The following is an 18,098-nucleotide window of genomic DNA, read 5'->3' on the forward strand; positions in this document are numbered from 1 at the left end:
GGGTTTTTAGAACTTCATTTGAGGATGGTGGTGCATCCCTTGAGCGCTCCATCAAGCAGTTCTTTCCGGCTCCTGTAGAAGATGACATTTAGTGCTCGCCCGTCCACGGGCACCTCTTCGAGTTAATAACCAAATCCTCGTCTTAGAGCTAGAGCTATGGAGTGTGAAAGAGAAAGTATAGTTGGTTGTTGGAGTTCCTCTGAGCACACAAGACAGAGTGCCGTCCGGGGTTTCGGTTTCGTTAGCATCATGCGACAGAAAAGAAGGTAGTACTTCAGTCGCCTCCGATACCATAGGAAGCGGCCATAAAGTGTTGGAGGGGAGGCATGGGATCCCTTTTTTTTGGTGGGGGAGAGGAGAAGTGTTTGCTAGCGGCCCCAATCAATGCCCAGGAGCAGAAGCGCTTTCTAAGTGTTTTCTCACTTGGTCGATCTGGCAGTTCATTTCAGTTCGGTGGCTAAATAGTTAGCTATCAAGCTGGTGGGACTGGAACTCAACCTGCACATGTAGTAAGGTTGGGTCTCTTCCCCGGAAAAGTAGTTCCGCTTTTCCTGAAGTAAAACAATTAAACTAGTAGAGGAAGGAAGCGATGACAGGAATGTCGTAAAGGAAGACGAAGAACCGACTACTTATGCGCTTGCCCTTTATCTGCCCTACCCGCCCCCTTCTCTTCTAGGGATGAGGAAGGAAGAAGGTGATGTCCGGATAAGCTCCAACTGGAGAAATTGGAACTGGAAGAAGCTACCTTTGGCTCTCCTTCCCTTAATGCTGAAGAGCTTACCTGTCTTGATAGTCCAATCGTCGAAGTTGAAGTGAAGAAGGCTTCAGCATGAAAGCCTACAAGGCCCCCGGGCCTGATGGCATACAGCCGATTTTCTACCAGAAATTTTGGGGTGTCATAGGAGACCTGCTGTGGTGGCTGTGGTTAAGAAAACCTTCGAAGAGGGAAGAATTCCTGACAACATGAACAATATCCTTATCACCCTTATTCCTAAACAAGAGAAGCCTGCCACACTTGCCCAATGTAGGCCGATCCCTCTATGCAATGTCATATACAAGGTGATCGCTAAAGTTGCTGTGAGTAGATTGAGACCCCTGCTGGAGAAACTTCTCTCTCCAAACCAAAATAGCTTCATCCCAGGGAGGGGCACCACTTAGAATTGTGCAAGAGCTACTTCACACTATGAGGAGAATGAAAGGAAAAAAGGGGGGTATGGCTATCAAAGTCGATTTGGAAAAGGCCTATGACCGTGTCCGGTGTGACTTCCTTCACAGTGTTCTAGTGGAGCGTGGCTTCTCTAACAAGTGGGTTTCCCCCCTAATGAGCTGTGTGACTGCTTCTAGCCTCTCCGTCCTTTGGAATGGGGAGCGCACTGCTGCTTTTACTCTTGGGCGTGGCCTAAGTAAGGCAGGGGTTTCGGCCGGTTTTACCTACCTTTTTGTTTTATGTATGGAGAAATTGGCCCAGAATATCAGTTCTGTTGTGGACACCAAAGTCTGGAAGCGGCTTAAGCCTGCTAGATGGGGGCCCCCGATCCTCTTTCGTGTGCAACGGTTAAAAGTGGAAAACCGTTCCTCTAACTTGAGTGGCTTGACGCTCAGGAAGGCTTGGACAAAGAAATTCCATCTTTTGATCGCTAAGAAAGTGATGATCGATTTGGATAGTAGGCCCATAGTCGGTTAAACTCAGCCTGAACTCAGCTTGCTCTTCTATCCGCCACCATCTCCTTACGAAAGGGCGGTCCTTTTCATCTCTAACTCGAATGTTCGAGCTAATGTAACGGCTGTTTCCGGTAGTTGGAGTTGCCTTGATGTCATAAAGGTGCCCAGTTCAGAAGGTGCGAAAGAATGGCTATTCTCTTGCACGTTAATGAATCGAGGAATTGCGTATGTAAGGTCTGCAGGTCTGTAAAGGAGAATCAAGATTAAACGGGTAGTATATCCCTAATAAATAATAACAAGAGGGGGTGCTAAGCTAGGGTTCAAATCCAATAGCAACTAGAATAAAGGCGTAATTTTCACTTTCAACAGACTTTACAAAGGTGGAATTCTCTTTTGGATTATCCTAGTAAAAGAGCGAAAAGTCATTTAGAAATAAAGGCTTTCAATCCGGAGTAATATCATATATAAAAAAAATAGAAAGAAATAAGAGCCGAAGCGCTAACTCTGACAGACTGCCGAGTGAAAAGAGGTATTAGGGGGAGTCGTCGTGAAAGAGAGTCCTTTGTGGATAAGAAAGTCTTCAATAGGTAATGCTAGTGATCATTCTAAGAGGAAGTCGCTCATACTACCGGGCATTTACATACGCCCGGGCGGTTACGCAAAGAAAGATAGAAAGGGGGATGAGACTCTATAGCAAACGATGAAAATGTAGGGGCTAACGACCATAAATATAGATATCATTCACCACTAGCAAATACGAGTGAGAAGAACTCTTCTCTTCACCCTCGGAACGGTAAGGGTAAAAGATCCCTTTTTCCTTGATCACTTCACTTGAGCAAAGGACTTTCACGACACGGCTAAGAAGGCATAAGTGGCAATCAGTGTTACTACTATAATGAAATTGACTTCGTTTCGATGGACTCGTTGTGAAACCCTTATCGGCGGTTTCGAGCTCCTGTTGGGTTCACCCCCATTAGTGTTGGTATTTTTCTTTTTTTGTTCTAACCAACCCGTAGAAAATAGAATCCCCCTTGTTTTCTGGGAGAATGCAATAAGAGCACAAGGAAGCAGATCCTTTAACAATAAACCAATAGATACCCCAGTTCAAGAACTATGGCAGCTCAGTCTAGTACAATCTCAGATCCGGAGTCGCCTATCCTTGGTTAGGAAATCAAAACACTCGGGAAACCACTTAGAGTAGCGACAAGGATTTCCTCGAACAACCAGGTATTACCGAGTAAGAAGAGAAGATAGGATCTTTGAAAGAAATAGCATCGACTGCAACAATGCATATAGCACCTTAGAAGACCCCGAGTCGAAAGGTAGTGAGGGGATTCTGCCTAAGTAGACCCAGTCATTTAGGAACTTCGAACATCTCCGCCTAGAGCGGATGTAGTTGAATTTGGACCTTAGCTATTCATCTGCACCTGAGACCAAGATTCTAAACCTTGTCTTTCCCGCTTCCCTTCGCAGGAAATTACTTATAGTTAGTAGCGACACTGATACCTTATAACTACCAATTACCAGGCCTAAACCGGGGAGTCGGAACTAGTAACAGCTTTTATAAACGAAAAATCCAACTCAAAGTCGAACGCAGGAAACTCTACCTACAGAAGCCTCAATTCAGGAGGTTGGCAGCTTATCTACTTCGTAGCCTTCCATAAAAATGGGATCGAAGGATCGCAACCAAGCACATAACATTGAATCTCGTGAAAGACATTATTTGGCTAAGTCTATCCTTTACTAGCGTTGGAACTTAGCTCAATCGGGCACTCCTTTGCTTAGATTAGACCCTAGGGCGCGAACTATTGACTACTTACTTGAATTCCTAAATATAAAAATTTTATCGAGACTTAGTCTAACTCTCTTAAATCGTGTAATGAAATCAATGAGTCTAATTACTCCGAAAGTAAAGGAAATTCAATTGGCCTGCTCTTCTCTCTTTTCTCTATTGAACTATGGAAAGCACTTATAGTAGTGACAGGAATTCACCACTACTTATGACTTTGCCAATGGGGCAAACGAAGGCTAACCCGTTCTGGTTGTTATGACTGGCAAGAATCAGTAGGTTATTTCAGTCTTGCTTGTGCGCTTTGGTCCTTCTTACAGAGACTATCCTTTGCATCAGTTCTGATCCATCCAAGGAATGAGCTTCCAAACCCATGGACTACAAGGAAAAGATAGAACCTTGCCCGGCAACAGCAGCTGATTCAATAGCAGATGGTCTTGGAAAGAACCTTTCATTCGATGCTTCTGATTCAACTTCCAGACAACCAAGCTTCTAAACTCAATTCACCAAATAAGCAAGATGACTTAGCCCCTTCTTTTTCTGCTACCAAGGGAATCGCACCGGGAAATCCTTAATGGATCGACCATCCCCCCAGCCAAACTGATTATTTAATAGATTTCCACCAAAAAATAGGTGGATTTGTAGGTTCTGAAAGACGCTGACTTTGTTTTAAAGTCTTAGATTTTTCTCTCTTTTTTGCTTTGGATGGTGTACTTTCTTCTTAATGTAATTAGATAGTGTGCAATCCAAAGATTTTTATTGTGGGAAGCCAGGAAGAAAAGAAAACGAAGCTTAGACAGCATAAGATCAACAGAAATCTCCGAAGGGGGGACGCATTCGAGTTAGAAGTCTTACTAGAGCCGGGTAGCCAAGCTAATCCGATGGGAGAGGCATGCTTTTATGGATGTATGCATCGGAGATGGCAATTATGTTTTCCTAAGGATGACCGGAGGAGTGACGTCTCGCAAACGATAGTATAGGGAAAGTCTAAATTGAACCAGGAATACTAGACATGCTACTCTCAACAAAGGAATGCAACTAGAGGGATCCGACCATCAATGTTTGTTCCGCCGGACCCATCCCACTTTCTCAGTTCATAAGGAATAACTTCACAACAGCCTAGACAAAAGGAAAGGTATTTATAGCTTCCCCCTACATTCAAAAAGAGATGGATCCCCTCACGAAACCCGCTTTCTAGGCCATATAATAAAATACTATTTGAATTTCTTGTATGGATTGATGAAATTCACGAAATGACGTAGGAGACTGTTAGCTGCTGGAGGATGTGAAAAGCAGCTTTATGCTCATGAACCAGAAGGCTGACGTTGGAATAGAAGGCGTGTAGCTTTCCTCAGGCTGGAACGCGTACGCGTACTTGATTCCGGGTGTTCACCTCTACCTTTTAGCCTGTGAAATGAAAGCAGTCTAGCCAAGCCCCGAAGTCACTTTACTCTCTTGATCCGAATCTCTTTCTGGTGAAATGAAAATTCCACTGCGCAACACACTTGGAGTTCGAAGTGGGATAGAGATAATGAGCTCTTTAGTTGAACTGGCTGCTATCTTTCTAAACAGTGGTTTTCTCTTTGATACCGATACCCTCTCGTCCCGAGCTTCTTTGAAAGTGCTTTCTTTTGAGTGAAGGCAGCATAAGTGCATTGGTCACATAGGCTTGACTCGAACTGGGGTAGTTTTAAAGGCTTTCAGGAGCGTAGCCTTTGAAGGGTGGCGTCCCTTTCCTCGCACGCTTGGTTGCAAAGGGCTATAGTCAGAGAGAGGGTGTGGACTTCTTAGAAGTATTCTCCCCTGTTGTGAAAGACAACTCTATTCGCGTCTTGCTTGCCATGGTTGCACTCTTTCGATCGGCGATTGTGAAAAAGAGACATTGATAAGATATATCCTTCCTAACATTCTTCTATGGCTATTGGAGATCGGATCTTGCCAAGAATACGCTGTTCTTTCAATGTCATTATCTTCCCTTCCTCCAAGACAAAGGAGTAGCGGGGAAACTGACTAACTAGAGTCTATAGCTCCTCTAGGGCCCAATAGACTGAATTAGTCCTTCTACCCTGCCAAGGCGCGAAGCGCTAGTTGAGCTAGGAGTTTCAAGCGCTAAGTCCTTTCCTTCGGGAAGTCATTCCAGGCAAGAAAGCCAGGAGGAAAGCAAGTCAATCAAAGGGTAGCAAGCCAGTTCCCTCCCATCGGTCCTATTCCTGTCTCCTTTCTGAAGAAAGCCCTTCTCTTTCTTTGGGAATGAATCGGATATTTCCGGAACTCCTAAATCATTTGGTTGTTCGACTTGCCTTCCTCAGGATTAGCCTTCTTGGATGAATGCCGGGGAGTGTGAAGGGGGACAGGAAGCAAGAAGATAGGATACATCGGTGTAAATTCTTTCTATATGAACCATTCTTTTTAGTTTTCTAATGAAAAATCTTCGACGGTTCGAGTAATTGAAGCGCACAATTGGGTTCACCCTGACATCCGTAGATGCCAACCGGAGTGAACCTGCAGAGAGTGGCCCAGTAATCTTCTCCATCAGGGTAGCCGCAGTGAGATAGAGTGGTGAAGCTAGGTTCCGAATGAAAACAGAGCGAGCAGTGGAGGCAAAAGGTATGACATTGGAAGCTGCTTCATTGCCGATTGCTTCGATCCAGAATAAGGCGAAGAAGAGGCTAAAAGAATTCTTTCAACACTTGCATAGACAGCCACTTTAATATTCACAGGATTTTCATAATTGAGCAGATCGGCTGCACTATGCCTCCTCCCCGAACCATCAAAAGTAGAGCAACCAATCTTAGTGCCTACCAAACTAAACCCGTTATAGGGATCAACACCAGCCTCCAACAAACCATCCCTAACCGATGATTGCCAGTTCCTAAGCTCCGGCCTAAAGACAACTGCCTTCTCAACCCACTCGTATGACTTGTTCACAACTCTCAGATCCCAATTGACACCCAATTTCTGATAGAATTCCTGGTCTGCTCTGCTGTAAAAACCGGCATTTATGGTACTGTTGTCACCAGTCCTCTGGCCTTGGGAAGGCCACCTCCTACAATAGGTCATTGAAGGCGAAAATCCGACGGATCAACCGTAATTTTCTTAAAGAAATAAAGCTTCTGTCCCGTAACGGTTGATATCAATCTTTCTTCGATGCGAAGAATAGAACTAGTTGGGAAGGTTCAATCAGATACTACACGGAACAAAAACAATATATCAATTCTCTTTAGGTGTTGAATATTGATTAGCTTCGACTCAAGGCAGGCAGGCATAACACGAACCCCTGCTTTGGCTCGCTGTTCATGCTGTACCCGATGTCCTATCCGAAAGACCTTCCATTGCACATTCAGCTGACTCAAGATCTTTTCGCTTTACGCCCTTTACAATAAAAACCTTTCCTTCTCGGGATACCATATCCTACCCTCACTCCCGTTCCTGACCCGAGGTCCCTACCAAAAAGGGGTATTTTGTCAATACCCGATATTGGAGCTTGGTTGCCTGCTTCTATCAATTTCATTGACCCTATACCTGTCGTACGAGTTACTTCGCTCCTCTCTACTCGCTACGTGTCTTCAGTACCCTATCGGTTGAGCTACCTTGCTACCTACACTTAAGAGTTGACTGAGTTGGAGATAGAGAGAGCGGGAAATCGATCAGGAAGTAGAGTTTCTTTCGCTCCTCTCCTTATCAGTCGAGCTCAATTACATCGATCCTATCTACCTATAGAAAAGTAAACTACACCGCCTAGCCCCCCTCGTTATCAATTGAGCTACTTCCGTCAGTCGAGCATCTTCAAACCTTTCAGTCGAGCTCAATTACATAGAGCCTGGACGATACATGTTTATTTATATAATAATGCGGGAAAATCCATAGATGAAGAATTCACTAGGAGGAAACCTTTTTTTTTACCATATAGACCATGCTTTAGCACGCGGGTGACCAGTCCAGATCATCTTTTCCTATGAAAGCATGAGAGTGAAAGGATACTTCGATGCCGATCGATAACCCTTATTATCCGGAGCAAGGGCACCCAGTCTCAGAAGTTAGAGTTTCTGTCGAAGCCTGAAATGAGTAATCCAGAACCTCTATCCGTCTATCTATGGAGGATTCCCCGAATACCTGATCTGCTAGCACTGTGAATTACCTTATACCTACGCAGCAGGAAGGATATGGAGCACCTACTTCTACTGGTCGTCTGCTCTCTCGAGGTCGTCCTTCTCTAGGTAGAAAAAGGACATTACGGGATATCTCCAAAATTCGATGTACTTCTTCAAGTGTAGGACACATCTCATGTTTGCCGAATCTAAAAACCATCGCCTTTGCATCCCAACACTTCACTGCGGCTATGATCAGATCCCAGTGTTGGTTCACTTTTTACTTTATCCTCCACCTCAATTACATCGAGCCTCTTCTCAATGATGTTAAGCAGCTCCTGATCGCAGCAATCATGCCTTCGAAGCTTTTTTCATTCTCCAAACTTGGGGATAGACGATGGACCCGCTATTCTACATGATGTAGTATTTTGAAAGAAAATTCCATCAAAAGAGTGGACATTTCTGACATCTCTTGACACCCTTGCTTTGTTTAGGGGGGCCTTGCCTCATGATTTTCTTGGCAAGCATTTTGCTGTTGACGTGTGTCCTCCGCACCCATTTGAATGAGCTTGTTCAAAGAATGTGCGCTCCTTCTTCCTATGTTGGAAGGAAGGGCGAGTACCTCTTGAAGGACCTTTTGTAAGGGACACCTCCCAAGATCACAAATCGTCGGGCAAGTGCCCTCCGGGCTTTCCTCTGACCACGAGTGGCATACTCTGGTATGAACCCGTCCTTGAGGTAATTGTAGAAAGAAGAATATCATGGTTCCCGTCGTCCTCGTAATCTTCCTCGTCTTGACTGGTGATAGTTCATCATCTTCCAACTCTCAATACAAAAGTCTTCATACAAGAAGATGAATGAATCCCGTTCACATCCACTTTCAGATAGTTCTTTTTTCAGTAAACTGAATGAGTGTCTCCTAGAGTTTTGAAGCTGGATCTCGGAACTAAGGAAAGCAACTATTACAAAAGGCTAAAGAGGCGGAACCCATTGTAGCAGAATAAGCTACCATTGATTTTGCACCTTCAAGACGTGAAGAAAGACCTGAACTCATATGAGTGGAAGTACTTCCAGAGCTTGACTAAGGACATCTTACCGATATTCAAAAAGGGTCGGCCTTATCCTACATAAGCCCATTCCCTAAACGGAATAGACAGAGACGACAGAAGTCGACCGATGGAAGTCGAAACTGTCACATTATGACAGCCCAAAAAGACGGTATAGATGACATTGGATTCATTCATTCATATATCTTTCAATCGGTCTCAAGTCTGAGGTCATAGCATCCTTGCTTGAAATAGTTCCTCTGGCCCTGGTCTAGTAGCTCGGGTCGGCGTGCCCTTGATTCTATTCTTTCTTGTCTACGAAGCCGGGTCCTTGAAAGACTTCTTCCCGGACATCGGCCTTCAATCGCTTGTTCAATAACTCTGCCTGTAACGGTCAAGGCTTGGCTAGCGAAGTGAATCAATTTCAGTCTTTTTAGTAAATGAAAACTATAGTGTTATGGGCCCCTTGAGTGATTCTTATCTCAAAATAGTCAAAGCGTGAAAATAAAAGGTAATGAAATTCTTTTTTCTAAAGAAAGAGGGCTAGCCTAACATGCTGAAATCAGCGGTCATAAAGGGAATAATCTTTCTTTTAGTCATAGCTGTAGTAGCTTTACTAGTAGGAGGAGTAGGATCTAGCCCTGCCTGCTTCGGAAAATGCCTTGCTGGCGAACTATTATACTATAGAATAGTACCCTTTCGGAGGCATAAGGCCGCGGTAAGTCCAGTGTGCTAAAAATATGGCCGTTGATCAAGGGAATTTACATTGCGACTCCTAAGGAAGAGGGGCCCTCTCTAATAGTACTTGATGATAGGAGTTAGCGAGGGCAAAGGTGAGATTTAGATGCTAGACGGAAGACAACATCCTGTCACTACCATACCCTACATAGAGACCCACCCAGTTTATATTATAGGGTAGGCGGAAGCCCATAAGGCCCCATGTCCACGGTGCAACAATTGCCCATGTGCTCACGAATTGGATTTGAACCAATATCAAGCGACTTTCCTTTTCTTTAGTCGATCGTGAGTGGGTCTGTCGTCCTCCTCATTATAGTCCTCCTAGAATCAATAGCATTTCGTCGGAATACATCCTGTCTTTTCACCTTAGTAGTCCTATGCATAGTTAGTACTATAGCCCCAATCATGGCTACTAATAAAATAAGGCTAGGAACCAAAAACCAGACGAAATAGTAGGTATAAAGTAAATTGCCCAATGTTTCCAAATTAGTCCAACTTCGTACCTTTTCGGCATAAACCGTATATCTCAGAGAGGTCGTATTTCTTTGGGTTGGTAGTAATGGAATGCTTTCATTATCTAAAATGAAGAACATTTCCCACCAAAAGATCAGTCCAATAATACCACTCACTGGTAAATAGCGCAATACTTCTTCGTGAATCTCCGCTATTTGAATATTGAACATCATAACAACGAATAGGAATGAAACGGCTATAGCTCCTATATGAACTACTGGGAAGATCATTGCGAAAAAGTCGAGACCTAAGAAAAGAAGTAAACCGGAAGTATTGCGAAAGACTGGGATGGGAAACAAAACGGAATGTACCGGATTTTTAGCACGTACAACCATCAAACCAGAGACCAAAGCAGGGCTCGACAAAACAGAAAGTATCATAGTACGTCGTCCTTCCCTGAAATGGAACTTTCATGCTAGTTCTTGCTCCAGCATGAAAGTCGATCTATTACGACCAGCGCGGTTGTTCGTATTTCATTTTCTTCTTCCAAGACAAACTCTTGTTAGGCACTGAGTTATTTACGCAATCTCAAATCTCTTTACATGTAGTTTAGCCCCCTCCTCCCAAATTTCTAATTATTTGTAATAGTAGTTGGTATGTAGTACTGTCAGCCCCGAATTGGGAAAGATCTACATATATGCTATTTAATATAGCAATATCATCCCCAGGGACTAGGGTGTCCAGTATATCATACGAAGTAGTCCCTGGTGGTAACACTATATTGTTAGCATGAAAAAGGGGGTTTATTACCCGTTCACTTATTTGTTCCTTTATGGTGTCTGAAATAGATTCCGTTACTTTCTCTTTATAGGTCTCCTGTGTCAAATTGCGCAGCCTAGCGACTCGCCAGCTGGCAATTATTAACATGAAAAGTGGAATTGCTAATCCAGTAAGGAGCTCTACCAAATACGTTAAAACTAAGTCTGACATGTATAAATTATATATATATATATATAAGAAAAATTCAAATGAAAAAAATGAAGAAAACTTGACTTCTTCTCTTACGATATTTCTAGTTGGATGAAAAGAGCGCTCCTATATCCGAGGGGGCGCTCTGGGCAGTCGATGTGATACTGACTATCGGATGAAGCTGTCGTGGATAAATCGATCTTACTAAAGTGGGTAGTTTCATTAAGAAAGTTGACATTAGAACCCTTTTTCTTTTGATAAAGGGTTATCCGCTTAGTGAGCTAAGTCAAGCTTTTTCCAAGTGTTGTAAAGACTGGCTACCTAGCAAGAAAACTCAAAAGCTCCTCTCCTTATCAGTCGAGTGACTTCATACCTCTCCTTATCAGTCGAGCTCAATTACATCGATCCTTTATCAAACCTTCCCCTTTTCATAATAATAAGGTAAACATCAAAGCCCAGAAAACCCAACCTATACAAAGAGCTCTTTTCAGCCCCTACTCCTAACAAGTGAAAGTTGCTGTTGACGAAGTTTCATTCTAAGCAACGAACTCTCCCCTTTTTTTCTTTTCTGGGGGTTGAAGAAGTTCTTTAAACCATTACAGATTCAAAAAAGGAACTCAATGCTCCGCTAATCACTCACGAGATGTCAGGTCAGAAAATGCCTTTTCTTTTCTAAAGGTGGACTTCGTAATCCAGTATTGAAATCGAAAAGGGGAGGAAGAAGGACTAGACATTCGCGTAGAGGGGTTCCCGGTCTTCTTCACTTGAATAAGATTCAGTCTTTCTCGAGTAACCGATACTCTTAGTGGAGCGGAGGAAGCTAGAAAGTTGCTGTCCGAAAAAGCGATGGAAGAAGCTAGGATAGAGAAGCTTACCTTCTTGTTTACTTGAATCCCACTTGGCTTGGTGAAAGAATCTCATTCCGGATTCATCTAAACTAAAAAAGCTCAAGATCAACAGACTCTCCTTGCTTCCGGGTCCCACCCCCCTTCTCATTCAAAGCCGGGCCATACGCTCCTATCTCATTCAGGGGTGAACATATTAGTAAAAGGCTTGACCTTTGGGTTCTGTCGCTTGAAGAATGAAAAGAAAAAAGGCTCGGTCGTAGTCGTTGGAACGAACTCGGTAACAATGACCAGTCATTAGTTAAGCTGGCTTGGCTTACGCTTCCTTCCCTCGAGGACAAAGACCCCCTCCCTGACAGTAGGGGTAGCGCCACGTCTCTTTGGCTTAGAGTCGCTTCAACGGCTGAGCTGCTTAGGCTTGGTGTACCAGGAAAATGCATATTCTAAATAGTGAAAGTGGCATCTTTCTTTCAGACTGCTTTACTTAGGATGGAGTCCTTGCTTAGCCGAGCTGGAAGCTATACTCTATCAATTACATCGATCCTCTTCTTTTTCTTCCGGGAATGAGCAACAATATTCATTGCCTTGCCTTTCTCGAAAGCTAAACCTAAAAGCGAATAAGTGCATATTCCTTTTTTTTCTGGAATAGGTGAATCCATGCTTATTTCCTTCCCGAGTTGAGAACAGAGGACAATCCCACCCTAGCTATTGGACTTTGATCCTTATCGACTTTGACCGAAAGAGCTATTCTTATTCTTTTCCCGAGACTGGGAAGCGTAAGGCCGGAAAGAAAGTCTTGTACGAGGTTCAGTTCAGGCATAGCTACTGGAAAAGAAGTCATGCCTCATTCTTATTGATGTAGATGGGCAATCACCAATGGCTGAAATGAGAAAGGGCTTCGCTATGAATCCGTAACGACGTACCGACTGGCTCTCCGATAGACTCGTAGATAGAATGGCCTTTAATCGACCCCTTTCTACTCACCCAGGAACCGAGGGGACAAAGAAAGATAGAAGAAGAATAATTCCTTTTTTCGCCCGAGGGTTCCTTTAGAGAAGAACCACGCTAAATAGATAGAATCCATTTCCACCAATTTCAGCAAAGTAGCGAATGGAAAAAACTTAGTAGCGGGTCTCTCAGGTTAGAAAAAGGAAGAACCGAAAGAAGATCTCTAGTTGAGCCTTTACGCCTTTACTCCCAAGACCGGATTCATTCACCTTCTCCTTCCCTTGCTTCTTCTCGCTACGTGGGGAAGAAAATTTCTCCATTCCGCCCTGACTTCAATTACAAACTATTACTTCTCGGCCTAACTCGGACTAATAGACTCCCCAGCCTAGCTAGGCTAGACTGAAAGCAATCAAGCCAAAGCAACATTCCTTCAACTACCGCTCCTGCCCCCTAGGAAAGAAAATCCAATTACCAGTCGCAGTTCCAGGTCCTATAACTATCCCCTTCCTTCTTCTTATAACGCGAGTGACCCATATCCAACTCCAACAAGGGCTTTCCTCACAGCTTCACAAGTCAGTTCCCCCTTTTCTAGAGCAGCTAGCACACCAATTCCAACCGTCTATTGCTCCTTCTCCCGTCCTACAGAGCCCTTTGAAATTCATTTCGATAAGAGCCAAAGGAGTCTTCCTCTCTAGTAGCCCTTCCGACAACAGACAGCAGTTACTCTAACAGCGGCAATCGCCCATGGTTCTGCCCTACTATATTCATGTTGACCCAAGGCTCACTCGCTGCCCTAAGCTAAGTCCTACGGTTCCCAGAGTTTTGGCTTATAGCCAAGCCAAGGGGCGAAGCGGTCCAATACCAGCTTCTTCTATAGGATCGGAGTCGTCAACAAGAACTGCAGATACGATCACTCCGCCTTTCTAAGAAGGCCTTTCGCTTAGTTATCCTTTCTACTATCACTTCCTTTAGCAGTTCCGGAACATCTATAGTATGCTTGAATGTCGGCAATTTGTCCATATTCTATTCCTCCTCGTCTATTAGTTCAGTTCCTTTCCTTAGCTGATCTACGACCACCCTCTCTCCATCTTTCGAGAACAACAAGAGGTAGCTTTCCAGGCGTATTCTGATTCACTTCCTAAGAAGGCATTTTCTTGCTAACAAGCCATTCTTGCAGCAAGAGCGCATTCTGCCTTTTTATTAGTTCAGATGGTGATAAGCGGCATATTGATTCCATACCGTACCGAAGACTAATTTCCTGGCGAAATAGAGGACACCTGCCCGAATAACAAATAGGCCGAAAAAACCTATAACGAGTCTTTTTTCCGTGTTCTCGCTAACCGCAGATGAATGGAGGGTGGTCGTAGATCAGGAAAAGGTGTGGTTGTTTAAGCATCCAGAAGTTGAACTTGCTGTTCCAGAGGTGCTTGTACCCGATCTTGACGGCACTGGTAGTGAGATGGACATTCTTTTCTCTCTTGTACATGGCTTGTGGCATTGTAGTCTTTTCCCCAGTAAAATAATCCGTCAATAGAGCCGAAACTCGACCTATGAGTGTCAAGGGAGGATTCCCCACTTAGGGCAACCAAGCACGCCCCCCTTAGTTAAAGTACTAAACGGGGGATGGAACGAAGAAGAGAAATCGACCAAAGAAAGAAAGACAAACCAACTACGCCTGCAAGATCAAGCACCTAAGACTTGAGCCCTCCTTCCCCGAGCCTAATCGAAGGAGCTGAGAGCCAAGCCTAACCGAAGCGCGAGCCTGTTCAATAGCCCAAATATAGCCCTGTGCCTTTGCGCACAGCCCTGCTCCCAAGCCTAATTGAGCCACTGAGCCTTTATTAGGATATTAGGATCAAGGAAAGATCTACACCGAGTACTCTCCTGTTGTTGTTCGCCGTCCCTGCCCATGGTTCAAACCTTTGTGCACAGCTCTTCTCCTGGGTCTACCCCAACCGAGCCGGACTTTAGCTCCTACCTTTCGAAGGAAAGGGGAGTTTCACTTCGATTGGCTTTGTGTGAAGCCGACTGTACTACATATCATGGCACAAGCGAAAAGAAAAAAAGCACCCAAGCTTGCCAACTCCGTTGCCTTTGTGCCACCTCGAGAGTTACAGAAGGAAGTCCCAACTCTATACCTATTCAGTAAATTCCAAGTGATGGTGATTTCGCTCCTATCCTATACTTAGTTCCATCCTGAGTGAATTCCTTTCACTGATTCCGTCACAGGACAGTGATGAAGGGACTTAACACTACTCTTCTGTCAAGTATCAGATCGCGGCTTGCGCTAGTTATTTCCTTTCGCGAAGGGAAGATTAGGCTGAAGGGAGAAAGGGGCCAGAAGAAGCATCGAAATTGCTCGTTCAGACAGAGATGTATGTGTACCTGCAAGGGTCGGGCACCTGAGTTCCATTACTAGTATGAATAACCGGCTGGAGTAACTCGTACTGGACATCTGGGAAAGAAAAAGGATTTCTCTTGCTGCGGGAAAGAATACTCAACAATTGACTTTACAAGAACGACTTATCCCAGGGCTCGGGCCCATCCCAGCTCCGCCCAGAAGGGTAATTCCGGGCCTTTTATGACCAGTCACCAACAGCTTTTTTTCCGGGCCGAAAAAAAGACTTCGTTTTTAAGCTTCAAAAGAATGCCCGTAGCGGGGATGCGTTTGCTTCTGATTGCTCGAGTTGGAAGACCTACAAGGAGCTCGGTTGTACCATAAATAAAGAAGAATCGACCTGTGTCAATGGATTCAAAATCTTTCGTCGGATGAGCCTAATTCAGCTTTAGAAAGAGATTCATCCAAAGGCTTTGGCTCATACCTAGTGAGACCAGGAAAAGATACTCATAAGCTCTATTCTCCGAGGATCCAATTCCATGGTTAATTTGTACTGAAAGCGAGAGCCCAAGAGCGACGAAATTCGATTAGGAATCTTTCTATCTAAAAGAAGTGGGAAAAAGGCCCTTTCTAGAGGTTGTCCATCTACGAATTAGTGATCCAACTGGGCATCTTACGTATGAATTCGTGCTCCAAGTATGGGCTCTTGCCCTGTCTCCATAAAGGAAGAAGAAGCCAAGACTAAGAGCTTGCTGTCAGCTTCTAGTCTCTATTCCTATCCGAGTCCCTCTTTCAGGGATAACCTACCCCTTCCATGGTACCCACCTCCAAACAACTCCTAATTCCCCTAAGTCAATCTGTCAATCTTGAGACAATTCTCGCCTAACTCAGTGTACTTTTGAGCCTTTCAAAAAGGGAATTCGCCCGAGAGCACCTTCTACTGCATCCAGTACTGGATAGGATGACACCCAACATACCAGAAAGATCCCGGATGATCTGATTCAATTGGCTTAGATTCAATAGCAGTTGATTTTGGGCAGGAATCTGCAGGTACTTTATCTAAGTAAGAGATTTTAGCATTTTTTCGGGTTCCTAGCGGAAGTAAGAAGCTTTGAGTTTAAGACTGCGTTGACTTCTTCTTATATAATAAGATATAGCTGTTGTTGCGTTATGGTTGTTAGTAAAGGCTAGGCAAGTTCATTCTTTGTTTTCGCTCCAAGTAAAGTAGTTCGGTTCGCTTCGGTAGTTATAGTTCTAAAGAGAGGTGATACCACTTCTTCTTATAGTAGAGTGAGTGACCTTGCCAATGGCGCACGCGCCACGTTTGAGAAGTAAGAAGTACTTTCTATCGGTGGTTTCGGGCCTTCACTTTCGGTTGAGGAAGTCTCAATCGTTGGAGCGGGGGATAATCCTTTTGAATGAGCCAATCAGTATCGGCTCGGTTCGTAAGCAAGCTAGATAATGTCCTCCGCGGCTAGCGGGTGTGGTTGTTCTTCGTCTTGGAACTGATCGTTTTGTTCCTTCCTCGGAAAGCTTGGGACTTTCCTTCTTCTTTTATAAGAAGATCTTTCTATCAGAGGTAAACTAAATAGAGATAGCGCATTCGGCTTCATTTCGTTGCTCAAGGGCCTTGTTTCGAGGCTTTATCGGGTGTTGCTGTCTGATGATGTCTCAAACCATTTCGGTTGTTGTATCAGGTCCAATCTCCAAGTTGATGTATTGGGCGGGATCTTCCTTTCATAACAGAAGGTAGTTTTTCCGATGTTTCCTTTGGCTCCAGGCCTCATTTCATTGTCTTACTTTTTCTCCTTTGAATTACTCTCACAGGGATAAGAATCTAAGCAGAAAGAACAATTCACCCACACCCGGGGAGATACGTTCGTGCTCAACCAGGACTTCCTGAACCTAGGCTCCTTCTTCCTTCTTAAGATACGGGATTTAAATACACCCCCTTCGGGGATTGCCGTTGATAAATAAGAGAATCAGGCACTCGGAACAGAAGGGAGAGATAACCACAAAATAACTACCCAGACGACCACTCCCTAATAGGTAGTAGGACGGACATCCTTGTCACGAACTCAAGGAAGTACAGTCTAGCTATAGAAGCTGGAAGGTACGGGCTCCTCATTACTTCTTATTCGACTTCCAGGAGGAATAAGAGAAAGGAAAAGGATGAGCTATAAGCTAGCAGGGAGATTCTCTTTAAAGATGGCTGGACGGAGAACTCTTTCTTTAGGATCCATTGACCCGGAGTCACCCTTCTTACTTCAGCAAACAAAGATCTAGCAGCACAGTACGGAACGCAGGGAGTAGAGGGAGGAGCTTCATGGGTGAGACAGGAAAGAGAAGAACTAACCTCTATTCATTAAGACAGCTCTACCCCTCTCATAGCAAGAAGTTCACCTATAACAACATTAAGCAGGAACAAAAGACAACCATAGCTACAATCATTGCGATTGGACTAATTCCTTAATGTTAGAAGGTAAAACAAACATGGGAGCAGAAGCACTTCCTCTTTCCCTGAGACTGGGGCCTAGGCCGGAAAACACAGAAGAGAATGCAAGCTCTTTGAAAGGGAACTTCATCCGTAAGCGGGAGGACTCGCAATTGAATAAGCTGTTGATGCAATAAAGGCTCTGATCCTAGGAGCTGCACATGATGGGGAATAGCCGGTGCATCGGGATTCGGTAAGTGTTCACTAAACCGCAGTTGGGGGCATTGCCGCTGTGATCTTTTCTGCTGTGATTGAATCAGTAAGCGCTGCAGATCTGATCTATAAAGAATTACCCTCATTCGATCTCAGATGGGATGAATACAAAGGAAGGCAGGGAGTAGCACTAGTCTCAGGGACAAATACCACAGAAGGAAGAGAAGTAGCTGCTCTCGAATGCCCTGTTGAGGAAGAGAAGAAGGTTCAAACCTCAATTACATCGAGCCTCGAGATGCATCTCATGCGATCGGGCGAGGGGAGTTGAGAATAGACTCAGAGGCCAGCGCTAGAAGCAAAAGTAGAAGCCTTCGCGTACCCAACACCAACGTACAAGACAGATGCCGGGGCAAGAAGCAAAGCCCCTGGACCCAGTGCTATCTATGTGAGGGGAAGAGTTGAAGGAAAGGGGCAGCTAATTTCATTTATTCTGTCTCCCCCCCCCCATGTCTTAGACAAGGCAATTTCTTTCACTTCATCCAGCATGACATTGAAAGGGCAGAGGGAATTGCACT

General features: G+C 44.4%; 1 pseudogene; it reads right to left on the bottom strand.

Moving 5' to 3' along the window:
* Window positions 1–6,016: 6,016 nt before the first annotated feature.
* Window positions 6,017–6,511, bottom strand: LOC148784227 ((R)-mandelonitrile lyase-like pseudogene; annotated as a pseudogene).
* Between the last annotated feature and the right edge of the window lie 11,587 nt (window positions 6,512–18,098).

Source organism: Sesamum indicum, unplaced genomic scaffold, assembly GCF_026168435.1.
Source record: "Sesamum indicum cultivar Baizhima isolate 11 unplaced genomic scaffold, ASM2616843v1 HiC_scaffold_112, whole genome shotgun sequence".
NCBI classification, from domain to species: Eukaryota; Viridiplantae; Streptophyta; class Magnoliopsida; order Lamiales; family Pedaliaceae; genus Sesamum; species Sesamum indicum.